This window comes from Musca domestica, unplaced genomic scaffold (genome assembly GCF_030504385.1).
Source record: "Musca domestica strain aabys unplaced genomic scaffold, Musca_domestica.polishedcontigs.V.1.1 10, whole genome shotgun sequence".
NCBI classification, from domain to species: domain Eukaryota; kingdom Metazoa; phylum Arthropoda; class Insecta; order Diptera; family Muscidae; genus Musca; species Musca domestica.
This window is the reverse complement of record NW_026712115.1, coordinates 10,945,235-10,962,234: the sequence shown is the minus strand read 5'-3', so window position 1 is coordinate 10,962,234 and position 17,000 is coordinate 10,945,235. Positions and strand designations below refer to the sequence as shown.

The 17,000-nt window shown below is 35.4% G+C and overlaps 1 protein-coding gene across 4 annotated transcripts in view; it reads right to left on the bottom strand.

Annotated features, from left to right (window-relative positions):
• LOC101899822 (uncharacterized) overlaps window positions 1-16,122 on the bottom strand; it is a 109,637-nt gene extending 93,515 nt beyond the window's left edge. The window contains exons 1-2 of one of the 4 annotated variants that reach the window (XM_059126445.1): window positions 16,042-16,092; window positions 15,334-15,829 (exon numbers count right to left, since the gene is read on the bottom strand). The gene's annotated coding sequence lies outside the window, so the exon portion shown is untranslated. Of the gene's footprint in view, window positions 1-15,333 lie in introns of all 4 variants that reach the window. The other 3 variants (XR_009342893.1, XM_059126444.1, XM_059126446.1) reach the window with 3 other exon arrangements.
• Window positions 16,123-17,000: the final 878 nt, after the last annotated feature.

Genomic DNA, 17,000 nt, shown 5'->3' with positions numbered 1-17,000 from the left:
ACATTAAGCGGAAATATTGAGATTTAATAATTTTTGTTTTTTTATCTCCGTGGAACTGTATATACCTTTTGTTTGAAATGCCAGTTGTGAAATCCGTGTTTCGCTAAAGCAAACAAAAATTAGAAAACCTTCCAAAGAGAGGACTTGTTTGGTCCTGTTTTATATAAGACGAAATATAATATCAACCTTGAAATTATGTGGGTTTGTCTATAACAAACAGCACGACAACTCAAAAAAAAATCTCGGCAAATCTTGGTACTCCAATTATGAAAAGGTACTCCAATTATGAAAATATACTAAATATTGTTGTTTGGAGAAAGTGCAGACATATATATCATCGTCCGATTTGTCTCTTATTGGCACCAAATGTGATAACACTTACGACCAAATTGAGTCTGGAAACTAGTATGACAAATTTGGTGAAAATCGGTTCAGATATGGAAATATCTCCTACATATATTGTTCATCCGATTTGTTCTATTTGTTCTCCACAGCCGTGATATTCACTCCGTAACAACGATATTCAGGGAAATATATCAAAGTAAGCTCAGAAATACCTTTGCCAATTTTTATCGAGATCGGTTTAGATTTGGATTTAGTTCCCATCTCTCCATATCTTTATCTGATTTAATGTCAATTTTGCACCAAATGGGTAATACAAGCCCGAATTGAAAAGACAAAAATGCCTCGGCAAATTTAGTCATTTGGACTTTAAATTATGACTATAACCATGATTTAATTCTCACAAATTACCCAAAAACTTACATTTGTTATGTGAAGCTCTACTAAATATGCAAATTGGTGTAGGGTCGGTCCCACCCGACTTTAAGACTTTCTTTACTGTTTTTTTTTTCAAAACTACTAATATCATGATTTCATCTCTGTGAAGGGAATGATCACTTGGCTTTTTCAGCTTTTTGCGATGTGACCACATTGATGAAAGCAAGTTCTTTAAGTTTCCAGCATTCTCAAGTCATTAAAAATCACACTTACTTCCTGTTCTCCTGTTGAATGGTCGTAAAAAATATTGCATATTTTGCGAATGGAAATCAAAACATGGACCTATGTTAACAATTTTTCGTAATGTGAATTTTTTACCCAATCAGAACCTCATGTGCAATAGTGCATACAATTGGGTCAAAATTATTCCTACATATAACTTTCGAAATACCGAATATGTATAGATATTACAAAATAGCCTCTAAACTGTGGAAATTTTTGAAATTCCACTTGGAATGGGAGATATTGCATCATAATCAGAGGTACCTTCAAAAAAATAGTTTTTGTATTCACATATCTATTGATCGATTACAGATATAGTCTTCAAACTTGGATTGCGTAACGTGATTTGGAGCAAAAATAAATTCAGCAAATTGTATTGAAATCGGCCGATTTCATGTAGTTTATGCACCAAGCACGATATGTATGTCCGATTCCAATGAAATTTAGATGTGTGGCGCAATTTAGTACAAAAATAAATTTTCCAAATTATAATGAAATCTGTTGAGGCTTGGATATACCTCCCATATATATTTTCGGCCGATTTCGTATATTTGACGCACAAAATACGCTATGTATCTCCAATTTCCATGAAATGTGGAAGGTGTTACAGAATTTAGTCCAGAAATAAATTTTGTCAAATTATATTGAAATCGGTTCCGATTGTGATATGATTTTATTAAGAAACATTGACCCTACAATGTCTTTGCAATGATATTAGGCTAGCAGTAAAAAAATTATACAAAAATTTAATTGAGGATACGATTATTACCGAGAAGTATGTTGCTACCCCTAATTCTCTAATAGCAACAGAAATGCCACTCAACTTCAAAAGGTTGCAGTCTGCAGCGCGCTTGGTATTTGCTTTGAAATAAATAAACCCGAAGTAAACACTCTTCGTGAGAAATATTTAGAGAATGCAAAATTATATACCCACAACTTATGATGGAGGGTATCGAAGTTTTTAAACTATACCAATAATAATAACATTTGCAACGAACATCGTGAAACAAAAATCTTAAAATAATGTAGTAGATTTTAAAATAAAATTTAGGTAAAATATGAAGGGGACACATTCGGATTTTTGTGGTGTTAAGCAGTAAAAGGGTACGAAAGCGCACTTTTGAATAAATATTATTTGAAACAAGAAGAACAAAGTAGTGAAAACATACGTTAGAATGACATATACGTAAGAATGACGTTTTACTACACTTTTACGTTTTGGAAAAAAGTTTTTTTTTTTTTTTTTAACGGACTCAAACGTCGTTGCTGTCATTGCTACAACATATGTTAAATTAATCAAAAAGTATTCAGGTATTAATAACCGGGCAAACAAACAAATTCATTCAAAATACAATTCCATAATTAATCATCAACAACAAAAACTTTATATGTGAGTGTTCTACATTTCAAAGTCAACTCAAAAAACGACAGCCAAGGAAGCTGGTCATAAGAAAAAAAAAAAAAAACCCACACACAAAAACCAAAACTATTGCTTTAAAATAATTTATAAGCTTTTATTGCCGCCCAAACACTTGCTGCGCCAATACAAAAACAAACGACTCCCTGAATTACAGATGACGCCTGCCATTCTAACAATGTCATTATTATTTCTATTATTAAGTACCGCCAAACCGAGAGTGTATCGCCAATGGCCCAGAACATGAAAGGTAATTTGCTGCTTATTGTAAAACTCCGCCGCTTTGTTTAGTTCTAATTTAAAACGAAGAAAAAAAAAAAACAAAACAAAACCAAAAAAATTGTTAGAAAGAAAGCCATTATCATCGACCCGACTTCGGCGAATTTGAAAGCCATGGCATTCACACAGGTTGCTGTCTTAAGTCTTTTGTTTGGTGCTGTGACCCCAATCTGTAAAAGTATCGATTTGGGTTAATATTCATGCTATGAAAGTCCACAGCAACATCGATTTTGGTGTTTAATTCTTGTTGCTTGGGCGTAAAATTATAACAGCTTTGCCAAAAATTAATTCATTGCGATGATTAATTGGTGAGGTGAGGTCAGGTGGCAAAGCAAAGTAACCAACTAATTTGGGATTTCTTTCATAGACATCACTCAAAATTATTTGGGATTACCCGAAAGTTATGACATTAACTTTCAACATTCATAATTTATTCCGAACACAGTGTCTTGACGTTATTTAACAATTGCAAACAATTGTGGTTCCCTCACTACCACTAACACCAACAACAACAACCCCAATTCAAACAATTGAACATTTCAATTGAATGGCCAGGCAAACGCAAATCAATGTCAAATGCATAAACAATTTTCTAGGCTAATCCAAACATTTAAATGCAGTTTGTGAGCGCTGTGTGAGTTACATAAACTCACAAATTATTTTAATATGAAATTGACAATGTCATTTCGAAACTAGTCGGGCATAAAGCCGAATATCTGACAATTGTAAAAGTAATGCCAATGCCAACTTCAGGTTTACGTTCTGATATGTTAGGGAGTAGAGAAGGAGAGTGGACAGAGAGACAAGATGTAAAATTTTAATATTTTCTAAATAAAAACGACAGTATAACTCGCAGCCATATGGCTACAGAGGCAAATGTTTGCGTGCCAAGGCTGCTGGACAACGAATGTTTTTTCATCGGAGAAAACCGAATTCGGCATTTCACCACTCTTTAGCTCTTTTGAGTCTATTTTCATTCTGCTGCGGTGTCAGTCCTAGCACTTTTTGGAACTTCAATGGCTTTGCTTCGAGGTCATTTTTCAATATTTGGCGAAGGGAATATTGCGATATGTTCAGCTCACAAGCCATTTTTCGGCCAATGCGATGTGGGTAACCTGTAACTGGCAACCGGTAACCGCGGGTAAGGTGGGAAATCAATTTTTGTGCTTCTGTTTGTACCAGGCAAAAGAAAAGAGATAGACCCGCAGTTCCCTGGGATGATCTGCATAGAATAACATTGTAAGTCGATTTATGTGTGTCCGTCGACAGTCTGTCCATGTATTTTTGTAAACAAAGTACAGGTTGCATTCATTAGATAAAATTTTGCACAAGTCATTTGTTTGACCCAAGGACGAACTCTTTTGAATTTTTAGAGATAATCGGTTAAAATTTGGATAAAGCATCCATATATATCATCGTCCGATTTGCGCTTTATTGTGCACCAAACGTGTAATATCAGCTCAAGTAGTATGGAATTTTGCACATACGATCAATTTAAGCGGGAAAAAAGTATGCCAAATTTTATTGAAATCGGTTCAAATATAGCTATCATTCCCATATATATTATTCACTAGATTCGTTATTTTTGTCCTCCGCAACCGTAACATGCACTCTGTAAGAACGATATTTGCGGAAATATATCAAATACATCTCAGAAATACCTTATCCAAATTTTATCGAGATCGGTTCAGATCTGGATATAGCACCCATATATATCTTCTTCCGATTTGCCTGTTATTGTTCTCCAAACATGTAATATTAGTCCAAATAGGATTGATTTTGGCACTAATGACCAAATTGAGCCTAGAAAAAAGTATGACAAAATTGATGAAAATCGGCTATAGCTCCCGTATTTATTGTTCATCCGATTTGTTATATTTTCTATTTATTATGTGAAGCTCTACTAAATATGCAAAAATCATGGCCCGATTTTTAGACTTTCTTCACTGGTTTTCCTTTATTGAAGTTCCCCTAAAAATCCAAACTTGGTTCGTTGTCATATTTATACCAGTCTTAGGTCAGAAGCGAAAATAACCTATTTTTTTAGTTTTTGAATTTTGCCTTATTAGAGCGAAGATTATTTATTTTTAATTGTAATTGTGCATTTCTCTTTCGAGACGAGCTTAATAATCTGAAATTTGCTATGAAAAGGGAAGGCAACGAGAAAGACACAATCACACATTCACCGCTGTACGACGACGCATTTTGCCGTTGGTTATGCGGCTCATCAGGCATATTTGGTGCGGAAGGGCCCTTGTTTGGAAAATAGTATTTAATTCGAACTTATTTTGATAATGCAAAGGCGAATTAAACACTAGAACAATCCAAGTTCGACTCACGTTTTTTTTTTTTTTTTTTTTGAAATTCCACTTGGAATGGGAGATATAGCATCAGAATCAGAGGTACCTTCAAAGAAAATAGTTTTTGTATTCACATATCTATTGATCGATTGCAGAAATAGTCTTCAAACTTGGATTGCGTATCGTGTTTTGGAGCAAAAATAAATTCAAAAATTGTATTGAAATCGGACGATTTCATGAAGTTTATGCACCAAGCACGATATGTATGTCCGATTCCAATGAAGCAAATCTTTTCCTTAAGATCTCGTATTAAGAGGTAATTTCTTGGCTCACTCCCTCTGGGATCCTTTCCACAAAGGGTCAACATTTTTAATAACCATGCTTTCATAGAATGTGCTATTATTCCTTGGTATAGGAAGCTCTAATCTTTACAAATAAAACGGTAGTCAAATGCTTAGCTCTTTCAACTTGTTTCATTAGATGGCAGTACGAAGAGTAGATGTGTACCTAAACATCAATTTCCCCCTTTGACATAACTCAGCATACCTTCTTGACGTAGATTAAAAAAAATTAAATGCCCACTTTTTGTTGATTATTTAATTGCAATAAATTTTACACTTTTTTCTGGATTTTATTTCACTAAAAAGCTTCGTTAACTAGTCAACAACTATGAATGGCTGGCATCACCTGTAAAACACTTGTTTACCGAATCATCCTCATCATCATCGCCATTAAGCATTTGTTTATTTCAATAAATAAATTATTTATAATAACAATAACATTTGTGGAGAGGTGCTGATCGTAAACAGCAAGTATAAGCGTATGACATCATTTATTCTAGCCATTCTACGGGGTGCGGTGTAGAGACATTGGCATAATCACTCATCCAGTCACCCTCCATTCCTCCGTCCGTTAGATCGACCATTCACTCTCCCGTTTCGGTATGCCTGGCACTTGTAGAATGTTTGAGGCAAACGAAACATCTTAACTGATGTAACCAGAAACCAAAAGCATCAGCACAGCAACAACAAGAACAAATCGCCCAGCAACCAACAACGTTGCCGTTTCAATCATTAATCAAGCGATTCGCATTTCATTTCATTTGGTTCGGTAAAGAGTTGTGGGTTTTTGGTGTGTCAGAAAGTTTTCTATACAGATTCCAACAGGCCAACTTTGTATGTGTGCATACCGACACACACACACACACACACACACATATTGTTTTGTTCTTTCAAAAGCTCTAAATCTTCCCTTTTCTTCTTTATCTTCAATTTCGTCTGAATCACGGGCTTGGTTCTTCAGGCTCTTTGCTAAACCCAAATAAAAACACATGGAGTTTCAGTTTTTGTTTTCATTCTTTTTTGTTTTTGTTGGCTGTGTAACCCAATCCCTTACTGACTCATTCCATGACATTTCCGAATTATATTATATATTATGACGATTTATAACCGTGATAGTGTAAACATGTTTCACTAAATTATTTTTGAGAATATTTTAATTACTTCTTTTTAATAAGAGTAGGTCAGGAGTGAGAGATTTTTTAACGATTGCGTAGAGAGGTGAAACAGATCAATTGTGTGTAACTAGTTAACGAAAGTATTAGCGACAATAATTGATTATAATTTGATTTTAATTTCAGCAATTTGCGAACTTAATCGGAAAGATAGCGAATATAACAATTTTACTACGATAACCGATTATCGAAAAAATTACAATACTAGATAGTAGACTCTTGCAGGTTCTGAAGAAGAGCAAAATTAGTCGCCTAACCATACAGATAGGAAAACATTGCTAAATTTCAGTGAAAACATTGCTAATTTTTGAGAACAAGATACGTTTTGCTCTATTAATCGACAAAAAAAAATTAAATAATTGCTAATCCCATGAAATATGTTCTATTACAGTACGTGCAAGAATCTACCGATTTTGCAATTTTCTTCGATATCATAAAGGGAAAATTGGTTATCGTAGTAAAAACTTTTTCATTCTTGCAGTTCTGGAACACACCAATATATGCTCGTTTTTGCCCGCAAGTGCTCGAAAAGTTCCATTTTTATGCAAAGTTGGCTCTCCGCGCTTCTGTTTTATATAGGAGCGCTCATCATCGAAACCCGCGTAGCAGTGGCCGAAAAATTGCTCGTGAACTGAACATATCGCAAAATTCCATTCGCCAAATATTGAAAAATGAGCTCGGTGTAAAGCCATTGAAATTTCAAAAAAGTGCAAGAACTTACACCGCAACAGAAAGAAAATAGACTCAAAAGAGCTAAAGAGTTGCTTCGCGTTACCGAAAGTGATGAACTGCCGAATTTGGTTTTCTCCACTGAGAAAACATTCGTTGCCCAGCAGTCTGAAAACAAACAAAATGTTCGTGTTTATTTGCCAAAGAGGTCAGCTGAAAATGTGCACCGTCGGTTGGCCACCAGAACTCAAGCGCCGGCCATGGTGATGGTGTGGGCCGCCATAACAGCCGATGATCGCTCTCCGATCGTATTAATCGACCGTGGCATCAGAATAAATGCCGTATATTATCGCCTTGGGCACGTAAACATTTTGGCCGCAGACCTTAGAAATTTCAACAGGACTCAGCACGCGCAACCTAAGAATTTTTACAAAATGAGGTTCCTCGCATCATTTCCAGCGCATAATGGCCACCAAAACCTACGGATACCAATCCTTTGGACTATTGAGTCTGGAGTACTTTCGAAAGCAAGGTTGGCAGTAAAGAATTTGAAAGTGTCGATCAACTCAAGCAAGCGCTACGCCGGAATGGGCCAAAATACCGCAGAGCAACATTCGGGCAGCATGTGACGGTTTCATTGGCCGTTTGAAGGCCATAATTCGTGCCAAAGGTGACCAATTCTTATTCTAAAATGTAATGCTATTTCTTATATTTTTTGCTTTCATTCAATAAAATTAAAAAATTATGGAGTTTGGCTTTGTTGCAGTTTTTTATCTCACCCTGTATATGCGTAGTATAAATTTTAGAACCATCGCACACGAACTTGGGTAACGAAACTCTGGCACTGGGTCTGATATTTGATGCATATACTCATCAAATAAATTCTCATATCGACTGTCGTAGTAAGATTCCTTAGGGAAATCCCGATGAGATCCAGTGCCAGAGTTTTGTTACCCAAGTTCGTGTGCGATGGATCTAAAATGCTATAATAACTGGTCGACCCCGATGAAGATACGCCCATCGAATCTCATTTTATATATTTTTTTTATTTTTGTGTGGAGTCAGAGTAAAATGTCCCTCCGCTCATCTGCTGTAATCTCTTAACATCCACGCGACTTACATGGAGGATACATTTTATGTTAAAGTAGGCACATCATGAAATTAAAAAAAAAAAAAACCTTTTGAGTAATATTTTGCAAATTCAAATAATCTGTGTGCAATAAGCCTATTTCTAGCTTATATCCAAGTCCAAAAGCCAAGGGCGAAATAACTGCCACTTATATTCAACGTAACGTAATCCCTTCAAATTGCCTTGCATTTTGTATTTACTGCTCACAATTAAATTATTTTAAATATATTATTTTAGCTTTTTTAATTAGTTCATATCCAATCCCACATGGAAAATATCTGAATGTTCTCTATTAGTGGCACTGGTAATTACTTGACTTCCCATGACTTTGTTAATTATTAAAATACGCAATAATAAAAAAATACTTTATAAAACGAGAACATTATAATCAGTATTTTATATTGTTTGGATGTATCAATCTTCAAAATTCTATGAACAATTGAAAAGCTACTTCAATTTCCAATTGCAATCAGCACGACTTATGGATGATTTGTTTCCCTATTTCAGGATGTGCCTTAGTCACTTTAAAGCAATATTTGCGACATGTGTATTTTCACTTTTCATAAAATTACCCACACATGCATAATACATACGCATTGGCCAAAATACATGCGAACATATCAACAAACACTGAAATCTATGAATTTCTGGATATTATCCAAAAAAAATTAACAATTCCAAGCATACACCGAGGGGTAGGCATTCTTTTGCGATTACTTCGCTGATGTTGACTGATTGGCTGTTTGTCTTTTTAATGCCAAAAATAGTCGTCACTGTCAAACAGCCAATATTCGGTACGTTGTATCCGATTTCGACAACTTTGGTATGTGTCTAAACCTTTTCTGAAATGAGCGACACGTGTGTGCGTATGTAAACGAAGGAAACAGTGGGAAGTGAATAAAACGAAACGGATGACAGCGAAATTTGCTTTCTTAACATCCGGTAGTTGATATGTTTTAAAACTCCCTCCTAAAGGCTAAGAAATGTAGTTGTTCGTAATAAGCGAGTGTTTGTAATAACTTCTACTACACATATATTGGCTTGTTGTTACAAAAAATTAATTATTTATAAATTCGCATGGAAGACAAAATGGGAAAAATTAAAAAAAAATATTTACTGTGTAGGAGTTATATGTATAATTTATGTACATATACATACGTACATGTGCGAATCGGCGTGTATAATTCTGTGCGTGCTTGTCTGATACTACACAGCATGTAAAGGTGTGACTCGTGTAAACAGCCAAAAGCCGTCTTGTGAAAGGCAACTAGCAAACCCTTTTATAAAATCAAAAAATAAAATGAATAAATAAATAAATTTTTTACGATGCTAGGTAACTGATTTTATCGTTCCTATACTAATAATGGACATGTGATGGGTGAAAAATGAGAATCTAGTGATCTTGGTAATTACATTTATGCCTCTTTGGGTTGTTCCTATGCTACAAGAACAACTCAAAATTTTCAAATATGCAAGAAAACATACCGCTTAATGAAGCCCAAAGACCTAAGGATTTATGTACTGTGCTGCATAAAAAATCCGAGCATTTTCGGTACATAGTCTTCCTTGATGTTTGTCGTTTCTATAGCCGTCGTCGACGTTATGTGCAAATCGCCATCACCATAACTTCAATTCAAAAATGAACTTACGGTAAGGCATAGAAGAGCTGTTAAAATTATTCCAGCTGTTAAAATTATTCCAGTGACAGATCATTATATTGTTTACAAGCGTACAAAAGCAATTTGGTGGGAATTTTCGGGAAACTCAAGCGGCGGCCATGGTGATGTTGTGGGCCGCCATAACTCGTAATAATTGACCGTGGCATCAGAATAAATGCCGAATATTATCGCGAAAATATTCTGGACGGTGTATAAAAGCCTTGGGCATTCAAATATTTTGGCCGCAGGCCTTGGACATTCCAACAGGTCTCAGCACCATCGCACTCAGCAAGCGCCATCTTATCAGACCAGTGTCGGAAATGACTTCAATATATCCAACTTGTTTTTCTGTTTTTATTTTCATTTCAATTCATTTCATTTCAAATACAAAATGGTTACAATATCAACGTCAACTAAAGGATACAATGTCATCACAATTTTTGCGGCGACAGATATTTACAAAAATCCACAAAAATCCGACTATTATATCGACAATTATAATAGCAATCATTCATCGCTATCTACAAAAAAACGACAACCAACGACAACCGTAATAGGGTCGATTAACAATAACTATGCTATGATTATTTGCATCGAAAATGCTAACCGACAAGCGAGATCAAGGGGGTTTGTTTATTCCTTGTTTTTTTCAAAATATGATTAGAAAATTCCCTTTGAATGGAAACGGGGCAATTCAAAATATCCTACAAAATTATCTGTCATACAATTTTACTATTGATCCCAAAATATATCAATAGTCTAAATCTTATCTGGATACCAGGAATTTATTAATATTAAAACTCATTTTTTTGGTTAAAACCGTGAGTTAACGGAAAATTCGCCTACAAAACATCATATCATAAGAATAATGTCAAATATAAATATATTCGTTAAAAGTCATCAAAGAAATATATATTACCCTTTTCGGCCCACTTTTTGATGCAATCCCTATATAAAGTATTTTTTAAGCTTAAGTCATATTTTCCATTTAATTTGACTAATTTTGGAGTTCATATTATATAAAAAAGCTACTAACAAAGTATTTAAACTAGGTCCACGCTTTTGGTTAATTTTAGCGATGCCGACGACAGTGTTTTCCAATCGATTTGAATTTTGGTTTCTTCGGGAGCAGAAAATCTTCCGACAGAAGAGATTTAAAATATTTTTGTGGGAAAAAGAAACAATTTACTTACTCTCCGAAGAGAACTTAAGGTCAGTATACATAAAACCCCTTTTTGGCATAATTAAAAGGCCATCCGCTCATTTCCTCCATATCTTTCTTTCAAAATTCATTCAGCTATAAATCGAACGTACAAAAATCTGACAGTATAAAGGTATTTCAATCACAATGGATGCTTTTCGATGTGCTCACACTGCCATGCACCATAATTTCAAAACCGAAATAAAATTCCAAAATTGTTTACATTACGATCCACGTTAAGTCTACTTTAAATTAGTTAGAGGATCGCACCACATAGCATTGGATTAACTGCCAAGATGCCAATTGTGATTTAAATCATCCTAAGAAACATATACAATAGCTCGGTTTGTTTACTTTTTTTTAATAACAAATTGTTGAGTGTAAATACGAACCTTATTCTCCTAAGCCCCAAAAAATGTATTGTGACACCTTATCTAGAAAATGGGACTTGGGCAAGATCTACAGAAGAAAAAGTAAACGCATTTGCCGAACATCTTGAATCTGTATTTACCCCAAATCCCGGACCATCGACAGTTGTTCAACCTTTAATTGACGACATTGTTCCGAATCCAATACGATTTTCTCTAAAAGAAATCGAAAGTTCTATAGCCTCGATAAAACTAAAAAAATCCCCGGGTAAAGATAGAATTACTCCAAACATGCTCAAGAAATTACCAACACCGGCCGTTAAATTATTGTTATTTATATTTAACAGCATTCTTCGAGTAGGGTACTTCCCGTCTGTATGGAAAGAATCTGAAATAGTAATGATTCCGAAACCTGGAAAAGATCCAACACAGGTAAAATCGTATAGACCCATCAGTCTTCTATCTATACTCTCAAAGCTGTTCGAAACAACTTTACTAAGGAAGTTAACTCCCCATATTACAAATAGCAGTATTATCCCCGACCACCAATTCGGCTTCCGTAAGAACCACAGTACTATTGAGCAAGTGCACCGCATAGTCTCAAACATTAGAATGACATTCGAAAGGAAGGAGTACTGCTCGGCGCTATTTATAGACATTTCCCAAGCGTTTGACAGAGTCTGGCATCTTGGAATTCTATACAAAATTTGTGAAACTCTACCTAAAAACACTCATAAACTTTTTTGTAGTTATTTGTCAAATCGTACGTTTGTTGTTAAATCGAAAGACATACTTTCAAATTCGAGAAAAATATTGGCTGGCGTCCCACAGGGTAGTATCTTAGGACCAATTCTGTACGTGTTATTTACTGCCGATATGCCCACAACCAATGAAACTCTAACCTCAACGTTTGCTGATGATACTGCTTTCATTAGCATACACAAGGATCCTCTGATTGCGTCGGAAAAACTACAATACCATGTATATCTTCTCGAAAATTGGCTGACAAAATGGAGAATATCGGTAAATGCCAGCAAGTGCATACATGTTACTTTTGCTCTAAGACGTGAACTTTGCCGCACGATAAAAATCTTTAATACTCAAGTTCCACAGAAAGATACCGTAAAATATCTCGGAATGCACCTGGACCGAAGACTTACATGGAAGCAACACATCGATGCAAAAATCACACAAATTAAACTAAAAAAGGCCAATCTTGAGTGGTTAATTGGTATACGTTCTTCTATTAAATTAGAATATAAAGTCCTATTATATAAGACTATAATAAAGCCAATTTGGACGTATGGCATACAGCTCTGGGGTACAGCTAGTGCCTCTAACGTAAGTAAACTACAAAGAAGACAGTCGAATATTCTTCGATCTATTACAGGTGCACCATGGTACATAAGGAACGCAAACATCCACAAGGACCTAAATATACTTACTGTTGAAGAAGAAATAAAGAAGCTTTGCCGCAGGTACTTAAACAAACTATCCGAGCACCCAAATAACTTGGCCCGCCAACTCCTACTATTCGGAGGCCACGATAGACTGCGCAGACGTGACACTCTTTCTATCATATAGTTTTTTTTTTTTTGTCTTACGCTCTCATTATTTTCAGCTCTTGTCTGGCCAATTGAACGTCGCCCACTTTTATACTTCTACAGGTAGTAGTATGCTAAATTGGAAGCTGCTTCTGTGAAGAAATCGAAAAGACTATTACTGTAGTCCGCGGGAAGATTAGTGAAGAAATCGATAAGACTATTACTGTAGTCCGCGGGATGATTAGATATAACTGTATCTAAACAAAGCAACATTATATCCGTAAGACTATTTCTGTAGTCCGCGATTCACTTAGATATATCTGTATCTAAACTAATCTTAACTACCTATCCAATCAATTCACGGATATAACTGTATCCACAAGCCCACAAAATAACACACATCTATATTATAAAAAAAAACAATAATAATTAAAGCATGAAAAAAATATGGGGTGATTGTATTGACAACCTCCCTATAAAAATATTAGTATATAAGATATGAAACCTTATTGTTATTTTCATTAAATATATGAAAGATTCAATAAATTAAACAATTAAACAAAAAAAAAAACCTTATCGAATCATTTGTATTTTGATGATTTTAGCGACATTCTTCAGAGGATTTGTTTAAAATTTGGTATTTGAAGTTCGTAATGGGAACTACAGCCTAAGACAGAAAATTGTCTGTGCTGGTCTACGTCTGCGTATAGCCTCCATATAACCGTTCCTCCCTATATTCGGTATTTTTATCATTTTAGCGACATTATTCACCGGAATTGTTTCAAATTTGGTATTTGAAGGTCGCATTGGATACAGCAGCCTATGACAGAAAATTGTCTGCACAGGTCCACATTTTGGTATAGCCCCTATTGGCTATTGATGATTTTAGCTAAATTATTCAGCGATTTTTTTAAGTTTCGCATTTGAATATTGTAATGGCTTATGACAAAAGTTGCCTATGCAGGTCCACGTCGTCGTTAAGATCCTTATATGAATGCTACATTTGGTATTTTTAAGATTTTAAAAGAATTTTTAACGGATTTTATTTTTTGAAAATTGCCAGATTTGTTCAAAATGGTGGTGGATATTTAAAGTTCGGCCCGGCCGAACTGATTATTGAACAGATGATGGAGAAATTTTCAAGTAAGCATAAGTTAGCTGTCAGTACACACCTGTCAAAAATAGTTCTCTCAATTCACTCTCAGTAACAAGTTATAAAGTAAACGAAAACTCCTAATTGTTAAACAAAACTTAATAAAAATTTGACATTTCGTTTGTTTTTTTTCATTTATTTTTTGCGCCATGGTGTTTAATCCTTAGATTACAGCGTAGTGAAAATGCTGGATTTTTGACTTGTTAAATAATTTAATTATTCTATATATGGCATTTGAGTCTTCAACTCCTTTTTTAAAATCATCGAGACCTGGAAAAACCTCAGGTATATTTGTCAAAATAGTGAACTTTTTGTTAACCTGCATCCGGAGTAATGACATAAAGTATGACCTCCAATATCATAACCACCCTCAAACTTTTGCAAAGCAGTGTTGTATCTGCGCACCTAGAATATTAACATGCCGGTACTTGAAGATCGATGGATAACTGGCAGAAAATGAATGGATGACACAACTTGCGACAAGACAGTCGACAATTGTAGGAGAACCAGGCACCAGAACAGCGAATGTATCTGCCTGTATTCTAGTGTGTACGGATGACAGTACACGGCAATGTGTCGTCGTAGTCGTCGTCGCCACCGTCGTTGCATGCTAACGTAATAAACATTATGGTTGTCGTTGGTCGTAACATCGAAGCGATTCTTGAAAGCCATTTGAAATTTCAAACACGCAAACGGATGCATATATTTCAAGGCATTTGAGAGGCTCCGCAAGCATGCATACACAAACATTACTTTGTTTAAGTTTCGTTGTTGTTGTTGGTGGTGTTTTCTAATTCGAAATTCTAAAAATGCACCAAACACTGCTCGCTCACTAGCGCTAAAACCACATGCATGTATTGCTTGCATATGTGTAAAAGTGTGTGTGTGTGTTGGCGTAGGTGTAATGACAGTGGTGGGAGGAGTGGTGGCGTTGAATTCCACCACAATTGCATTGATATGAATGTTGTTGGCCAAATGGATGCATGGATGGCTACTTGCTTGCTCGCTAGCTATCTTGAAAAGTTGAACAGCAACAACAAATTGCATTCCAAATGAATGCATTGCTGAGAGCGCGCGATCGGAGGGTGTCGGGTACTTACATTACAATTCACTTTTTTGTGTGGTTCAAGATGATTGCAAAATATTCTTTTTGCGAGATTTGTTTCTCCTTTTGCTTTCGGTTTCGGCTATTTGTTGGACAGTAGTAATATTCCTAATGATCGCGAGTGAGCGCGTGTTGATATTTCTTGATTTGTTTATATTTTGCTCGCTTTTACAAATTGCAATTGGTTGTTACTTTTTTAATTTGCGCTATGTTTCTTTGGGTTTAATTTTCATTAATCACTTTTTGACACAATTTGAATTTATATATTTCAAGTTGCACACCAGCACAGTGCGAAATATTCACCGGAATTCACTTTGTAAATGACAAAACGACTTATCTCGACTTTGCGGCTATTGCCACGCCACTCGAAAATCAATAACACGGTCCTAATCGTCTTTCTATTGTTTGCGATCGATGGATTCGATCGACCTGAAGTATCGTTGTTGTATCTTCAGAAATTGTTGTTTTTGTTTTTTGTTAATAATATCCACCTGAGTACACAGATTCCGTCGCAAATAAAACAAAATACAGAAGTAGAAGAGAGAGAGAGAAAGAGAAAAACAAAACGCAAAACAGCTTGGCTTGCACCAAAAACAAAAACACAGGCCTTCGTTGGCACGAGTTTTTTAATTCTTTTTTTCTTCTTCTTCTTTTCCGCTCCTTCTCTTTCGTCTTTTAACTTTCTTTTGGTCTTGCTGCTTACGACAACTTAGCGGTCACTCGGAAAGACACAACTTAACAGTCTAACATCTCAAACCCGACTAAAAGACGAACTCCACAAGCGGATTCTCTCTGCGCCTGCATAGTTGATAAGTTGCCGTGTGTGCAAACGCTCTCAAGCTTTGTTTCGTTCCAGTCATTGTGTGAGCGTTTTAACCATGGCTTAAACAATCGCACATTATTGGAGCTTTCAGTTGCATTGGTAAGAGGTCTCCATGGCAGAGGTTTGATATCAAACCAAATCGATTCTCTTTCTATGCCTCATTGCATTTTAAGGGAGAATTGAAAAAAAAACGAATAGGAGCCGACAAGCGAAAGCCGTAATTTGTGATATTCTTGAAAATTGGTAACGATTTACTATCTAAGTACATACAGGGTGAGATAAAAACAAGTTAAAAAGCATACCCTCCACCAAAAATAAAATCCTTAAAAATTCTGTTAAAATTTTAAAAATACCGAATATAGCCGTTTTATTGGGGTCTTTATGACGTAGCATTGTTTGTCATAATGCAAGCCACACACGTTACGACCGGTTGTACAACTGGAAGAGATTGTATTCAAGATTGTATCGTTTGTGGCCCGGTTGTACGAAGTTGTGTCTCGGTTGTATGAAAAATCAAAATTTTTTGATATGTTGTACATGTTGTACCAACCGATTGTAACGTTTGTGGGCATGTCGCATAAATTTCATTTTGTCTTTATTTTTGAAGAGGCAACACCATTGTTTCGCACATCAAAACAATACGAATCCTAATCAAATGCGTGATTTTAATGTATATATGGAAAGTAATTTCAATTTATAAAATGGAACTTCAAAAATTAATTATAAATAAAAGCTATTGTGTCAATTATAGAGCATGCGTTTTTTCCGGTGTCATCTTAACTCAAACAAAATCTACGAAAAGTGAAGTTGTGCAAAGAGTTTGTGCACTAAGTTGCATC